The 16,588-nt window shown below is 41.9% G+C and overlaps 1 protein-coding gene across 2 annotated transcripts in view; it reads left to right on the top strand.

The window, feature by feature from the left end:
- Positions 1-1,269: 1,269 nt before the first annotated feature.
- DKK3 (dickkopf WNT signaling pathway inhibitor 3) overlaps positions 1,270-16,588 on the top strand; it is a 96,667-nt gene continuing 81,348 nt past the window's right edge. Inside the window, exon 1 of one of the 2 annotated variants that reach the window (XM_082270294.1) lies at positions 1,270-1,397. The gene's annotated coding sequence lies outside the window, so the exon portion shown is untranslated. Of the gene's footprint in view, positions 1,398-1,860; positions 1,979-16,588 lie in introns of those variants that run through there. The other variant, XM_082270295.1, reaches the window with a different exon arrangement.

A 16,588-nucleotide genomic window follows, 5' to 3' on the forward strand; every position in this document is an offset into this window, starting at 1 on the left:
CGCGCTCCCGCTCCCGCGCGGTCACGGACCCCCCCGCGCATGTGAGCGGCGGACCCGATCTCACGATCATCCATGACAGCGGGAGATAGGCAGGCGGCTGATGTAAAAAAGCCCCTGTGTAGGAATGGTGATCATATGGTTTTACTATGTAGAACCGTTGATCATTGTTCCTACACCTCAAGCCACAGCCAATCACAGTTAGAATCACGCCCCTAGGGACACACTTAACCCCTCCCTCTCAAATAAAGTTTACCCCTTCCCTGCCAGTGTCATTTTACAGTAACAGTGCATATGTATAGCACTGATTACTGTAGTAATGTCACTGGTAACCCCAAAAGTGTCAAAAATGTCAGTCAAGGGTCCGATCTGTCTGCCTCAATGTCGCAGTCCCGCAAAAAAAATTGCAGATCGCCGCCATTACGCGTTTAAAAAAAAAAAAACAACAAAAAAGACAAAAATCTTTCCCTTTGTTAGTAAACGCGATAACTTTTGCGCAAACCAATCAAAATACGCTTTTTGCGATTTTTTTTTTTACCAAACATATGTAGCATAAAACAAATTGGCTGAAAATGTTAAAAAAATTTGATTTTTAAATTTTTTTTTTGGGGAATTTCATATAAAAAATGTGAAAAATATTGTTATTTTTGCAAAATTGACGCTCTTTTTTTGTTTATAGCGCAAAAAGTAAAAATCGCACAGGTGATCAAATGCCACCAAAAGAAAGATCTGTTTGTGGGAAAAAAAGGACGTCAAATTCGTTTGGGTACAGCATCGCACGACCGCGCAATTGTCCGTTAAAGTCACGCAGTGCCGAATCGCAAAATAGGCCCTGGTCAGGAAGGGGGTAAAATCTTCCGGGGCTTAAGTGGTTAATGAATGCAGATTTTTATCTCAGCCCGGAGTTGGGCTTTAAATCTTCTGTGACATTTCGGTGATTGGTATCACGCTGCGATTGGTTTACGCATCCTCTATGCAAATACAATCCTCCGGGATGCAATGTGAGTCATTGGATAACGTACAATGTTTCTGCTGCTACTGGAAACATTGTTTCAGTTGTTGTCTTCTGTCAGTCAGACCTTCATGTGTAAAATTTCCCTCGTCATTAAATAGCAAAAAAAAAAAAAATTTAAATATTTTAAAAATGTAAAAATTGCGCAAACACGACACATCAGTTAAATCTGGAACATTGCATTGCACATCACTTGTTCTATAGAGCATGTGGTGTATGTGTTGTCCTCTGCACACGTGGTCCATGCAGGTCCCCCTCCCCTGCAGGTGACGTCCGCCCCCCTCCAATCAGGGCTCACTATGCAGATGAGTAGGCGTGCCCCACTCCCAGTCTGGCTCTGCTGCTGCAGCAGCTGATCATTGTTCATCCAGCATCTCACCGACTGCAGGTCAGTGCTGGGAGGGAGTGGGGCTCATTCTGTCTACGCTGTCTGTACGACCGACTGTCCTGCGTTTGCATGCCTGGGGGTTGTGGGGGTGGGGGGGGGGAGACCGGTTAGCTACAGAACGGTCACCTCTACACTGGACCTCCCAGCATCTCACTATTGGGGTGGTGCAGGGGTTAACGATGAGCTTGCGGAAGCAATAAAACTCTATACCAGGGATCCTCAAACTACGGCCGTCCAGCTGTTGCAGAACCCGGCTCTATACCACTGACCTGAGATTTGTCGTCACGGTGGAAAATCCCAGCAACCAATCTTAGAGATTTTTGAGGTTGACTCCAACCTAAACTCCTAATTCATACCTACCTGGTTGCTGGGAAGATATGTCATAGGATGTCTCTTGAAGGATGAGACACTCACACCCTGCTTCTGCAACCTGTGACACCTTCATAATGGCTGTATGGGAGGGGCAGGGACACAAACTACGATGGGGAAATGTAGATAGGAAGTGGCGACAAAGGAGAGGTAGGCGATCAGCAGCACCTGCTTATGATATACAGTGGATAGAGAAAATGAAATATCATTCAGTTAGGGTTTACATCTATTCTACTGATCGATCGATCTATCTATCTTAATAATATCTTATTTTATTTTTATTGTGCTGTTGTTTTTATTATTATTAAATTTATTCATGTATTATTTTAGTTATATAATTTATTTCAAATTGTATTTTTAATTTTTTTTATTATTAATATTTATTTATTATATTTCATTTTTATTTAAATTATATTATTATTATTATTATTATTATTACTATTAATATGCTATTTATTTACTCATTTATTATATGATTTATATATTTTAATTATTATTATTATTATTATTATTATTTCAGGTACTTATAATTGTAATATTATTATTATTATTATTATTTATTATTATCAATATTCATGTTATTTACTCATTTTTATTTTATTTCATTTATTATACATAATTTATTTTTAATTTAACCTGTATTATTATTATATTTATGTATTCATTTGTTTTATTTATATATGTTAATTGTAATATTATTATTATTTATTATTATTATTATTATTATTATTAATAATGTTATTTACTCATTTTTATTTCATTTATTAAACATAATTTATTTTTATTTAAATAGTATTATTCTATGTTATACATTTATTGTTTTATTTATATATTTTAATTGTAATATTATTATTATTATTATTATTATTATTATTATTATTATTATTATTAATAATATTGTTATTTACTCATTTTTATTTATTTCATTTATTATACATAATTTATTTATTTTTAATTTAAATTGTATTATTAGTCTATTTATTTATTCATTGATTGGTTTATTTATATATTTAAATTGTAATTTTATTATTATTAGTATTATTTATTTTTTATTAAAAATAATAATTTTATTTACTCATTTTTATTTTATGTAATTTATTATACATAATTTATTTATTTTTAATTTAAATTGTATTATTAGTCTATTTTTCCCTTTTTTAGTTTATTTATATATTTAAATTGTAATATTATTATTATTTTTTATTAATATTAAAAATAATAATGTTATTAACTCATTTTTATTATATTTTATTTATTATACATAATTTATTTATTTTTAATTGAAATTGTATTCCTATTCTATTCATTTTATTGTTTAATTTACATATTTTTTAATTGTAATATTATTTTGAACAACAAAAGTATATAGATAATCACACTGTGTCATTGATGAACGACCAGGGGATTACAGTGGATTAGAAACCATTGGATTTTAATGGATATGGTCTGGCAGTCAGAGAGCACAAATAGAATGTAAAACATTCAAAAAAATCTTTATTTAAATGAGTAAAAACATAATAGATAAATATATACAATACGTTGCATCTGACAGTGCATCAAAGGATTAGCGAAGGGGCAATCATATTGATTCATAAGGTTCGATGCGTTTCGCCAATTAGGTGAAAAGTGGATTCCTCAGGAACCATTATGGTTGATTGGTATCCTTTATAACATACAAAAAAGATTTATATGAGCAAATATAAAGAACATTTTTTCACTAGTAAACACCTAAATGAATCTAGAGTGTGCATGTGTGGTGTCATACGAGGCATAGATACTCAATGGTATTACAGTGCTCACCTTTCAACAAGAGACAGTCAACTTTGATATCTGTGATTTCAAGCTAGCCATATCCTCCAAGGCAGATAAATCTCCAAATTTGACCCTTTACAGGGTCAGATATGCCACAAGGGCATTGTGGATCGGACCAAACCCATGTGGTAACCAGATAGGGGTAATAGTAGCCAACAGAGGGGGTATATCCAGCAAGGTATATTGATGGTGGACATCCCATGCAGTTTGGGCTAGTAAATAGTAGTACCCATAAACTCTGAAAAGGGACAAGATATATAATAGTAATAATGGGGGAAAACCCAAAAATTTTTTAAAGAAAAAATTATTATTGTACAGTATATGAGAAAAAGGAAGATAGGGTACACCGCCAGTCACCCTAGGTTTGATGGAGCCCATTAAAGGTATAAGTAGATATAGCCAAAATGGTAATTGATACAGTGCCTTGCGAAAGTATTCGGCCCCCTTGAACTTTGCGACCTTTTGCCACATTTCAGGCTTCAAACATAAAGATATAAAACTGTAATTTTTTGTGAAGAATCAACAACAAGTGGGACACAATCATGAAGTGGAACGAAATTTATTGGATATTTCAAACTTTGTTAACAGATAAAAAACTGAAAATTTGGGCGTGCAAAATTATTCAGCCCCTTTACTTTCAGTGCAGCAAACTCTCTCCAGAAGTTCAGTGAGGATCTCTGAATGATCCAATGTTGACCTAAATGACTAATAACGATAAATAGAATCCACCTGTGTGTAATCAAGTCTCCGTATAAATGCACCTGCACTGTGATAGTCTCAGAGGTCCGTTTAAAGTGCAGAGAGCATCATGAAGAACAAGGAACACACCAGGCAGGTCCGAGATACTGTTTTGGAGAAGTTTAAAGCCGGATTTGGATACAAAAAGATTTCCCAAGCTTTAAACATCCCAAGGAGCACTGTGCAAGCGATAATATTGAAATGGAAGGAGTATCAGACCACTGCAAATCTACGAAGACCTGGTCGTCCCTCTAAACTTTCAGCTCATACAAGGAGAAGACTGATCAGAGATGCAGCCAAGAGGCCCATGATCACTCTGGATGAACTGCAGAGATCTACAGCTGAGGTGGGAGACTCTGTCCATAGGACAACAATCAGTCTTATACTGCACAAATCTGGCCTTTATGGAAGAGTGGCAAGAAGAAAGCCATTTCTTAAAGATATCCATAAAAAGTGTTATTTAAAGTTTGCCACAAGCCACCTGGGAGACACCAAACATGTGGAAGAAGGTGCTCTGGTCAGATGAAACCAAAATCAAACTTTTTGGCAACAATGCAAAACATTATGTTTGGCGTAAAAGCAACACAGCTCATCACCCTGAACACACCATCCCTACTGTCAAACATGGTGGTGGCAGCATCATGGTTTGGGCCTGCTTTTCTTCAGCAGGGACAGGGAAGATGGTTAAAATTGATGGGAAGATGGATGGAGCCAAATACAGGACCATTCTGGAAGAAAACCTGATGGAGTCTGCAAAAGACCTGAGACTGGGACGGAGATTTGTCTTCCAACAAGACAATGATCCAAAACATAAAGCAAAATCTACAATGGAATGGTTCACAAATAAACATATCCAGGTGTTAGAATGGCCAAGTCAAAGTCAAGACCTGAATCCAATCGAGAATCTGTGGAAAGAACTGAAAACTGCTGTTCACAAACGCTCTCCATCCAACCTCACTGAGCTCCAGCTGTTTTGCAAGGAGGAATGGGCAAAAATTTCAGTCTCTCGATGTGCAAAACTGATAGAGACATACCCCAAGCGACTTACAGCTGTAATCGCAGCAAAAGGTGGCGCTACAAAGTATTAACTTAAGGGGGCTGAATAATTTTGCACGCCCAATTTTTCAGTTTTTTATTTGTTAAAAAAGTTTGAAATATCCAATAAATTTCGTTCCACTTCATGATTGTGTCCCACTTGTTGTTGGTTCTTCACAAAAAATTACAGTTTTATATCTTTATGTTTGAAGCCTGAAATGTGGCAAAAAGTCAAAAAGTTCAAGGGGGCCGAATACTTTAGCAAGGCACTGTTAATGAGCAATCTTCAAAAGGTAGCGTAATCTATGCCAGATTAAAGACATCATAGTTAATGGCTAAAAGGGCTAATACATCACTATATCAATAGGATAGAGGGCAACAGTCAAGCTGGCTGAGGATAATACTTGAAGTTCCCAAAAGTAGTCCCAAAGAGAGAGGTATTTATTTATTATTATTTCAGGTACTTATATAGCGCTGTCAATTTACGCAGCACTTTACATATACATTGCACATTCACATCAGTCCCTGCTCTCAAGGAGCTTACAATCACAGTAGGGCCAATTTATTTTTTTTTTTATACAGGATCCAATTAACTTACCAGCATGTCTTTGGAGGGTGGGAGGAAACCGGAGTACCCAGAGGAAACCCACGCAGGCACAGGGAGAACATGCAAACTCCAGGCAGGTAGTGTCGTGGTTGGGATTCAAACCAGCGACCCTCTTGCTGCTAGGTGAAAGTGCTTTCCGCTACACCACTGTGCCGCCAGGTATGCCTGTCCGCTCTCATCCGATCCGATCCCTGAACGGATGGAAAAATAGGTTTTCCATCCGTCCGGATTTCACGGACAGGATCGGATACGGATGGCAGCGGGTGTCAGCGGAGGTGTCTCCGCTGACATCCGCTGCCCCATAGAGCTGCATGGAGAATCCGATCAGATCCGCCTAAAAAACTGACCTGATCTGATCGGACCGCCCGTGTGAAAGAGCCCTTAAACAAGACATGGTAAAATATAGTTCCAACAAAGGTCCAGGAGTATTCTTACCTGTGTGGTGTTCTAAGGCAGCATGGGCTTGGACGCGAACTTCCGCGTCTATGTAGCCGCTTGTGTTGGCGTCCATGCCTCGTGGGGTATAAATGGGAGTGATCCCACCGGAAGTGAGACGCCGTAAAGGCGTCCCGCGTCACTTCCGGCGCGGGCGCGACGAACTGCGCATGTCCGCGAGACCGCAGTGGAAGTCAGTGAAACCACAGCTGCGGCTAGGACAGCGCGATATCCCAGGAGGGGATGGAAGGAGACTAGGGACAAAATGGTCCCAACTCCTGCTTTGCGCCCGAATTCACAGCACTTGGAGGTTATACTGCAATAGATCGAGAGGGCAACATTAGGAAATCACAAATATCAATCAATAAACAGGTCCTAATGTACTCATACAATACAATGGAAAAAATACAAATCGTTTACATAGATAATGACAGTTATTGATTATTATACATTCGTACCTAAGTAGGCAATTGTAAATAACAGCAACAAGTGACTGACAACACGATAATGACAATAGCAAATATAGGAACCAAAACAAAAACATAAACAGAACAAACAGGGAAGGATTTTTATAAATAAAGGGGAAACGACAAATAAAAATGGGAAATGTGTATGATTGAGATAGTCAAAGAAATGGTTTATGGTTTATATGAAACAGCCATATTAAGGCTAGGCCAGCTAGTAGCTTGATAAAGGAAAAGGAATTGGCAGCATTCCAGGTTGAGTCAAAATCCAGATTTATTGACTGGACATCCAAATATGACAATCGTGACAAGGTAGACACGTTTCACACGTCTACCTTGTCACTATTGTCATATTTGGATGTCCAGTCAATAAATCTGGATTTTGACTCAACCTGGAGTGCTGCCAATTCCTTTTCCTTTATCAAGTTTCCACGGAGGCGAGCCGGGAGTCATCAGGCAATCATACCACCTTGAGCAGTGAGTTCTTGTCTCTTCAGCTAGTAGCTTGTTGGTCAAAAATCCATTTTGCCTCTTTTTGTAAAATATGTTTATCTGTATCTCCACCTCGTGGGTTTTTAGGCGAGGGGTGCTGAGGACCTAGGTAAGTAAGAAGTGCTTACTTCTAAGACTGAAAAAGAGATCATATTTGGGTCGTAGCCAGGGGAGGACTGGGCCAGGGGGCAGGGGGGCAATTGCCCCCTGGGCTGCTCTAATGCCCCATTAAAAGGCTGCACCACTTCTGCCACAGACATGCCTAAAGAATTCCTGGTGAAGGGAAGTAAAAAAGTAAAAAGTCCCTGCCGCTGACCTACTGAGTGCGGGTTGAGGACAAGGACAAAACGCAGGCCCTTCCCAGCATGGATGGTGTAAACTGTGTCTGAGCAGAGGCCGGCGAGACTCTTCTGCCCCGGCCAGCCCCAACCGAGCTGTCCCAGCTCCCCCTGCTGGCCAGGTTGGGAACCCAGATTCAGCCGGTAAGTAGAGAGTATCTGGAGCAGGGCTCCAGCTTGGAATGGGGGTCAGGAGGAGGATTGGGAGAGTGGAAGGGAGGTAGGGGTGAGGGAGCCAAGTCGCTGCACCATGGGCCTCTGGTTTGTACTTGCCCCCTGGGCCGAAAGTTGTCAGTCTGCCCCTGGTCGTAGCTGTGGTTGAGTCCGATATGCTTACATATTGGCGTATATATCAATCCTACTTCCAAATAATAAAGGTGATCGTTACTCCTTTAGCAAAATTTTCTCTTAGGGCTCTTTCACACGGGCGGTCCGATCAGATCCGCCTGTCAGTTTTTTAGGTGGATCTGATCGGATCCTCCATGCAGCTCTATGGGGCAGCGGATGTCAGCGGAGACACCTCCGCTGACACCCGCTGCCATCCGTATCCGATCCTGTCTGTGAAATCCGGATGGATGGAAACCCTATTTTTCCATCCGTTCAGGGATCGGATCGGATTGGATCGGATGAGAGCGGACAGGCGGCCCGCTCTCATCCGATCCCCCATAGAGAGCAGCGGGGGCTGTGACACCTCCCTCTCCGCACTGCAAGCGGAGACGGAGCTGTCATCCGCCGGCTCAGCGGGGATCGCCGGATAGATCCTCGCTCAGCAGCACGGATCCGCCTACGGAGGCAGACCATGTGAAAGAGCCCTAAGTCTTTCCAATATAGAAAGCGCCTCACCTACACATAGCTAGGTAAACGACGCCTTCTGTCTGGCAATTGGCCGAAAATCTTGGCCTTAACACTCCTCCTCTGGGTAGGGGAAGGGTGGAACCCTCCCTGACCCAGGGAAATTGGTCACACATCCCACATTGGTGGGCGCCTAATCTACCAGCGGCTATATTTATATATTTTAATTGTAATATTATTATAAAATAATAACATTCATTTTCGGGCAATGAGAAAACTCAAAGGAGTGGGGTAAAAAAGTTTTCTCAAACAAATTTCTAACAATGAATGTGGTCTTGGTTCAGGAAATTACATTCACTCCAAAAACTAAATGTTAAGACCAAATGTTTCCTAAAGTAATTTCGACTTTTGTCATGTCATCAAATGTACTCGTAAGAATTCTCATTTGAATGTTCCTTGGAAAATCTACTAGTGTATGGCCAGCTTAATTATCCAACTCTGTCTGCCGGCCAGAGTGATTACAAAGGTTTCCTGTTCTGCCTGTTGGATTTTTTATTATTAGGGTCTGCAACAAGAGTTTATTTTTAAATCAGCATTCATTAAAATAATCCCTGGTGATCCTGTCATAAAGGTCTTCGTTCAGGTACTTCCTGTTATAAGGTGACAACGCTGTCCCTTTGTCAGAATTGTGGTCACCCTGTCACATGGATACTGGAGGTGGTCATTTTAACACATATTACACAGGCATGGGCCTGGAAAATGGCATACAGCCATCACAGGGGTGTATGTAGATTGAAGGTGGCTACAAAGAGGTTGTAGGAGATAAAAATCACTCAGAAGCAAAAGTGGATAAAATAATATGTGAAAACATTTAAAAAATTTTTTTTTTTTGTTTGGCACCTGCTTATAATACACAGTGCATATCTATCTATCTATCTATCTATCTATCTATCTATCTATCTATCTATCTATCTATCTATCTATCTATCTATCTATCTATCTATCTATCTATCTATCTATCTATCTATCTAATTTTTGCTATTTTCTTTTCTTATTTTATTTTTATTTCAATTGTATTATTTTTTCATTAATTTTTTTTAATTTATATATATTTGTATTCTTATTCTTATTATTAATAATAATAATAATAATTATAATAATAATAATAATATTAGTATTAGTAGTAATAATAATCTGTTTGTTTATGAATTTTTTAATTTTATTTATATATTATTTGAATTGTTTTATTATTATTAATAATATTTATTTATGTATTCTTTTTTTTTATTTGATTTATATATTTTTAAGTGAACATTTTTATTATTTTTTTCTGTTATGTCTGTTTATTTATGAATTTATATTTTTTAGTTAAATGTTATTGTTATTATTATTGTTGTTGTTATTATTGTTATTGCTAAAAATATTATTATAATTTTTTTTATTGTATTTTATCTATTTTTTTTTATGGGCTTACATATATTTTGCCTAGGATGACTGCGTTTTGTATCTTAATGGGTTCTTTGGGGTCGTAAAATTGTTACCCAGAGTGACCAATCAGAATCCCTGTCATTTTTCTGTTAAATAAAATTTAAAAATCGGTGGTCACAAAGGGCAACATTTCCATATTTTGCTGATTCTTATTTGAATGAATCCTCCCGGCGTGCGAGGCCAGCTGACATTCACTCAAAAACACTTCCCCACTGGGAGAATGATCTTTGCATTTATTGATTAGTATCCTGCTTCCTGTTATTGGTGTTTGCAGATATTGATTGCAGATATTGATTACTTTAAGGAGCCTTGTACTTTCTCCAGGTGATAATCAATGCTATGATTTCCTCACCTACTGTTTCCACTTCCTCCCTTTAAATGCTTCAATTATAATTTATCCCCAAAGCAGAAGAAGAAAAACATAAGAGAACATAAAAGATAACAGCAGCGGTATTATCTTCAATGAAGGAATACACACCACCTTGTAAGGAGATGGTGAAAGGAGTGGGTCAACACCCTGCAGAATAGAAAAAAGGTGATTCACTGGTCAACTCCTTGGCTGAAACCTGGCATGGGCTCATCCCTGGTGGTTATCAGGAACACTGTTGATGGCTTACACTGGTCTGGTGGCACTGGGACTGCTGTGGTGGTAAATGGGGACACTGTTGACAGCAATCAGAAACACTGCTGGCTCACACTGGTCTGGGGTTACTGGGACCATTCTTCCCACTAACAACCAGTGTAAGGGGCATTCTTCCCACTAACCACCAGTGTAAGGGGCATTCTTCCCACTGACTGACCACCAATGTAAAGGGCATTCTTCCCGCTGGCCACCAATGTAAGGGACATTCTTCTTACTGACCGCCAATGTAAGGATCATTTTTCCCACTGACCGCCAATGTAAGGGACATTCTTCCCACTGACCACCAATGTAAGGATCATTCTTCCCACTGACCACCAATGTAAGGAGCATTCTTCCCACTGATCACCAATGTAAGGAGCATTCTTCCCAATTTTGTTTATTAAAAGTCTTGCAATCAATAAGCATAAAATCAATATACATAAATAAATATATACATATTTACATGAAAAGGGGGGAAAAAAAAAATACATAGCAAATTCTGCTCTCAAATAAAGACTGCCTTTACAGCAAAAACAAAACTCACATCATGAAACACATCATTACCGGGAAAAATAATCTTAATAAGACTCACACCACCACACCAGACATCAAACCTGCGAGGTCAAGAAACAAAACCACTCCCATTATGCATGCAGCCCTTCTTCAAAAATGAAGATATTAACTAACAAAAGCTAAGGGCGTGAAAGAAATAGCATAGGAAAAAAGCTTTTCACCCAGAGATGGACAGTTCACCAAAAGCAGGTCTGATATTCCTCCACGCCCTTATCCAGACCGCTCGAGGCTCCCTGCCCTTCTCAAGACCCCGAATCTTCCCAACCTCACCCAGAATATCGTACACCACCACCTCGACAGGGAGGACTTTCTTCCGCAGGGTAATCTGGCACCGTGCATTCCACGTGAAGTAACGGACAACTATACTAACTAGAAAAAGTGTATCCAAATCAAAATCCCAGCGAGTCGGGAATGCCCCGTACACCCACTCCGCATAACTCATGCGATAGAGAAAGGGGATGCCTAGAGCCCTCCCCACCCTTTTATACACCTCTATGTTAAAGGGACACTGGAGCAAAAAGTGGTCCATAGACTCCACTTTACCAACACACTCCGCTCTAGGACAATCCCGATCATCCACAGGGCGATGCTTCAGGTTCCCTCTCACATAGAGCCTTCCATGGAAAGCGAGCCAGGCTTGATCCCTAAACTTCAAAGGGATTCTTCCTAAGTTAATTAAACGCAACCCCTCCCTCATTACGGGGCCTGGGCAATCCCTTAAGGTCAGCGACACACTGAAAGCAGAGCCCAAAATCCTCTTCTCCAGAAGCTTTCTGGGGAGGGACTTGATATCCCCCACTGTCACCTGCCACTGCCTAAGTATTTTCAGACACGGGGCAACATAAGCCGGAAGCTTGCCATGTCGGACTCTCAGACTTTTCACTGGCCCGCCATCTTCCCAGCATCGCAGAAAAGGCCTAAACCAAGATTGAAAAATACCCACCCATCCCGGCGGGGTCTCTGCTAACATATTACCAAGATTATACTTTAAAAAAAGCAGAGAAAAGAAAACTATAGGGTTGACCATTCCTAGACCACCCTCCCGCCTGGACAGGTAAGTTACATTGCGTTTGATCAGGTTCAGCCTATTTCCCCATAACAGTTGGAAAAAGCAGCTGTACACCCTTGCATAGAGAGATTCCGGCAAGATACAGACAAAGCTGACATATAAAAAGATTGGGATCAGGTAAGCTTTAATCAAGTCAACCCTTTCCCTCAAGGAAAGTTTCCATTTCTTCCAGCTTGCCACCTTGGCATTGGCATTCAACAACCTGCTTTCCCAATTTCGATGACCATAGTCACCAGGACCAAATTTGATGCCCAACACTTTAATTTCCTGCTGGGGCTCTGGGAAGGCATCCGGAAGTTCGAAGCTTTCACCCTCCTCACCCATCCAGAAAACTTCACTCTTTTCATGATTGATTTTAGAGCCAGAAGCCTCAGTGTACTGCTCTATCACAGAGACCACCTCCTGCGCCTCCTCCATCCCAGAGATAATAACAGACACATCATCGGCATAGGCCACGACCTTCAAAGGCGGCACACCAGCAATGCCCAAAGGCACCCCACACAACGATCCACTCTCTAACCTTCTTATGAAGGGGTCGATTGCGAATACATATAGCAGGGGGCTCAAAGGACACCCCTGGCGCACACCAGAGCCAACCTCAAAAGGCCGTCCAACCCAACCATTAACAAGTGGGAAGCTCTCAGCCCCTTTATATAATGTTTTCAGCCAATCAATAAACCTCCCCTGCAGGCCGTATCTACCAAGTAGCAAATACAGGTACTCATGATTGACTCGATCAAAAGCCTTCGCCTGATCCAATGCCAGCAAGTACTTTCTCCATCCAGCAGCCCTGCATCGCTCCAAAGCCTCCCGGACAGCTAAAATTGCTGAAAAGGTACTTCTGCCCTGGACCGAGCAGTGCTGATGATTGGACAACAAATCGCCTGCTACTGACGACAAGCGCCAAAAAAGAATCTTCGCCAAGATCTTTCTATCAACATTGAGAAGACTGATGGGGCGCCAGTTCTCAATTATTGAGGGGTCTTTACCTTTTGACAGAAGAATCACAGCGGATTGCCTCATGGAGGGAGGGAGAGAACCCTCTTCTAAACAGCTGTTATAAACCTCCGCTAAAAAGGGAGCCAGAATGGACTTAAAACACTTGTAAAATTCAGCTGTCAACCCATCTGGCCCAGGCGACTTTTTGGTAGCCAGCTTCTCTATAGCACGAACTACCTCATCCGCTGAAATTGGTTCTGTCAAATCCATCAAAGGCAATGTATCATTTCCCAATCCTGGAGTAGAATCCAGAAAGCTTTCCATCCTGTCCCGACTAAGGTCCTTTCTTCCCAGAAGGTCTGCGTAATATGACCTGAAGATCTCCAGGATCCCTGATCTGGACTTCACCAGGGAACCCGTACTATCCCTCAGACCTATGACCGTCTTAACTGCTATGCCTTGCTTACAGTTCTGGTAAGGATCAGGCGAGTGATATTTCCCATAATCTCTCTCCAGAACCAAGGAGGCATGCCGGTCGTTTTGACACTTCCTAAGAAGAAGCTTTACTCCGAGATCTCCCCTGGATCTCCTCCATACGAGACAAGACGATCAAGCTTCCTCCGCAAATGCTGGTAGGCAATATACATACCAAGCTGCTTCTTCTTACTTATGGCCTTGAAAAGTCCAATCGCCCTTTGTTTCACAAGCTCCCACCACTCTGACTTACTGCTGCAAAAGTCCAGAATAGAAACCTGTGCCTGAAAAAAATCCTCAAAGGATTGTCTTACCTCTACATCTTCCAGGAGAGCCGAATTCAGTTTCCAGGTACCCCTTCCCCTGGGTGGAGTGTCCGAGGCATTCAGAGTCACAGACAGCATACAGTGGTCAGAGAACTCCACCGCCCTCAACTCAGGAGCCGAGAAAGCAGAGTTCTCCTTTAAAAAAAACCTGTCTATCCTACTCTGACTATTCCCTCTCTGAAACGTGAATCCCGTGCTGCCAGGGCAGTGCTTAATGTGCACATCTACCAGGCCTGCTTGTCTAACCATATCTCTAAGAAAAACGCTATCATAACCCAGCCTGTCTATGGAGACCCCCCTGTCTTCAGGCCTAATTATGGTGTTAAAGTCACCTCCAAAGACAACCTGCTGGGATGTAAAAAGGAAGGGCTTGATCTTTGTGAAGAGGCATTTCCTGTCCCATTTTGACTGCGGTCCATAGATATTGATGAGACGCAGGTCCTGCCCCCTAACAGAGACGTCTAAGACCATGCATCTCCCCATTTCTACCTCAATTATCCGCCGGCACGTTACCATATCGGTTTTAAAAAGAACCGCAACTCCGCTGCAAGGCTCAGCCGCAAGAGACCAAAAGGAGGGACCACATCTCCACTCCCTTTTTGCTAGATGGACATCGGCCAAAGTATTGAGCCAGGTCTCTTGCAAAAATAAAATCTCAGCATCAAACTCACTGAGCAAAAATAAGGCAATATCACGAGCTCTTGCAGATTTCACACTGGCGACATTAATGGTCGCCACCTTTATCAGAGCGGGCACTGCCATCAGGATGATTGGGGTAGTCGTTTCTTAACCTCCACCACACTCTCATCACCCGAAACAGCTCTCTTTACACTATGTGACTCCCCCTCATCCATAGATGATAAAGAAGTGGATAAATCGGATACTAACTCCTCCCCTGATAAAACCGAAAATGTGTTGCCAAGAGGAACCCCTCCTGGCTCTAACTGTAAGGAGGAAACGACCGCTTTACTGGTTTTCCTCTTTTTCTTTTTCTTCCTCCTTGTCCTCTCCCACCCCTCCTCATCCGAATCCTCCACAACAGAGGGTGAGACATGGGACATGGACACCCCTCCCTCAACCCCATCGACCCCACCACCATCCAGCACCCCTGCACCCTCTTGGCCGCGTTTGCGGTGTCGAGAGACAGGGACTGGAGGTGGAGTAGGCCGAGGGGGAAGATCCACTATACCCGCCCCCCCAGCAGCTTCCGCTAGTCTGGAGGATCTACGCACAGTAGATGTAGGAACAACAGGAGGGACAGACTCAGGGACCACATCACTAGGGGAAACAAAATCTGACACAACAGACACAGGAAGGACAGACTCAGGGACCACCTCACTAGGGGAAACAGAATCTGACACAACAGACACAGGAGGGGCAACAACAATTTCCTCTCTAACTTCAGCTGCTTCATCTTCTTTATCAAGCCTCTGCAGCTCAGTCTCCAATCCTGGCAAGTTATGCAGTGCCTCTGGGCACTGGCTATATGGATGACCCAGCTGCTGGCACAAATTGCACCGAATCTGGGTGCATTCTCTGGCCAAATGGCCTAAATCCTGGTACAGTGAGCACTTCTTGTGGGTGCAGGACGATGCAAAGTGGCCTTTATCACCACATTTATTACATACCTTAGGCTGACCTTGGTAGAAAATGGTCAGCCTATCCCTACCCAGAAAGGCTGAGCAGGGAAGGTGCTGAACTACATCGCCCAGCACCCCCAATTTTAGTGACACTGTCCAGGCCCCTGTCCATATCCCATGCTCATCAAGGACCTTCCGCAGTGGAGTGAGGACCTCGCCATATCGGCGTAGCCATACTAATAAATCAGCCTCTGGTATGGATTCGTTACGCACCAAGATGGTCACCGACTTTATCAGAGGCTGTCTTGAAATCACCTTTGGCACCAAACCACTCCACTGCTGAAGGCCCTTGCACCTCCTAAATCTCTCCCAAAAGAGATCCAAACTCTCAGGTTTCACAAACGACAAATCAAATTCATAACTTCCCACCGGGCAAATCAAAGCAAAAATGTCACAGGCTTTAAACCCCATTTCCAAGACCAACTCGGCCACTCTCCCCCTTACTGGCGGCGTTCCATCGCCCTCCCACCGCAACTGAACCACATTCCTCCTCCTATACCCACTAACCAACCCCCCAACAAACCTCCTTGAAATGCGATTACTAACCAAATCCCCACCACCCACCCTGGTGCGACTCCCCAAAGCTGAAGCATAGCTTCCAACATTCCTCCCAGCAGAAAATCCATCAGTTTGTTTTGAAACATCCGACACAGACATAACAGATAACGATTGTACAGATCCGGGATTGATCTGTACAATCGATAAATCTTTCCTCTGCTGAGCAGGGGGAGAAATGTCATTTCTATTTTTCCCAGCAATATTATCCCCTTCACCACCACCCACCACATTCATTGCTTTATGATTATTGTCATTTTTAATACTTGCTGGGATATTTGTTGTCTTCACAGCAGAATCCATAGTTGGTGCTGCACTGGTAAGAGTTTCAGCTGTCATCTTCTCTTCCACTGGGACAGGGTTTTCAGCTGTGGAAATGGAATTCAGTTCTAGCACAGCAGCAGGTAAAACACTGCAGGTAAC

This window comes from Pelophylax lessonae (assembly GCF_965119305.1).
Source record: "Pelophylax lessonae genome assembly, chromosome: 10".
In the NCBI taxonomy this organism is placed as follows: Eukaryota; Metazoa; Chordata; class Amphibia; order Anura; family Ranidae; genus Pelophylax; species Pelophylax lessonae.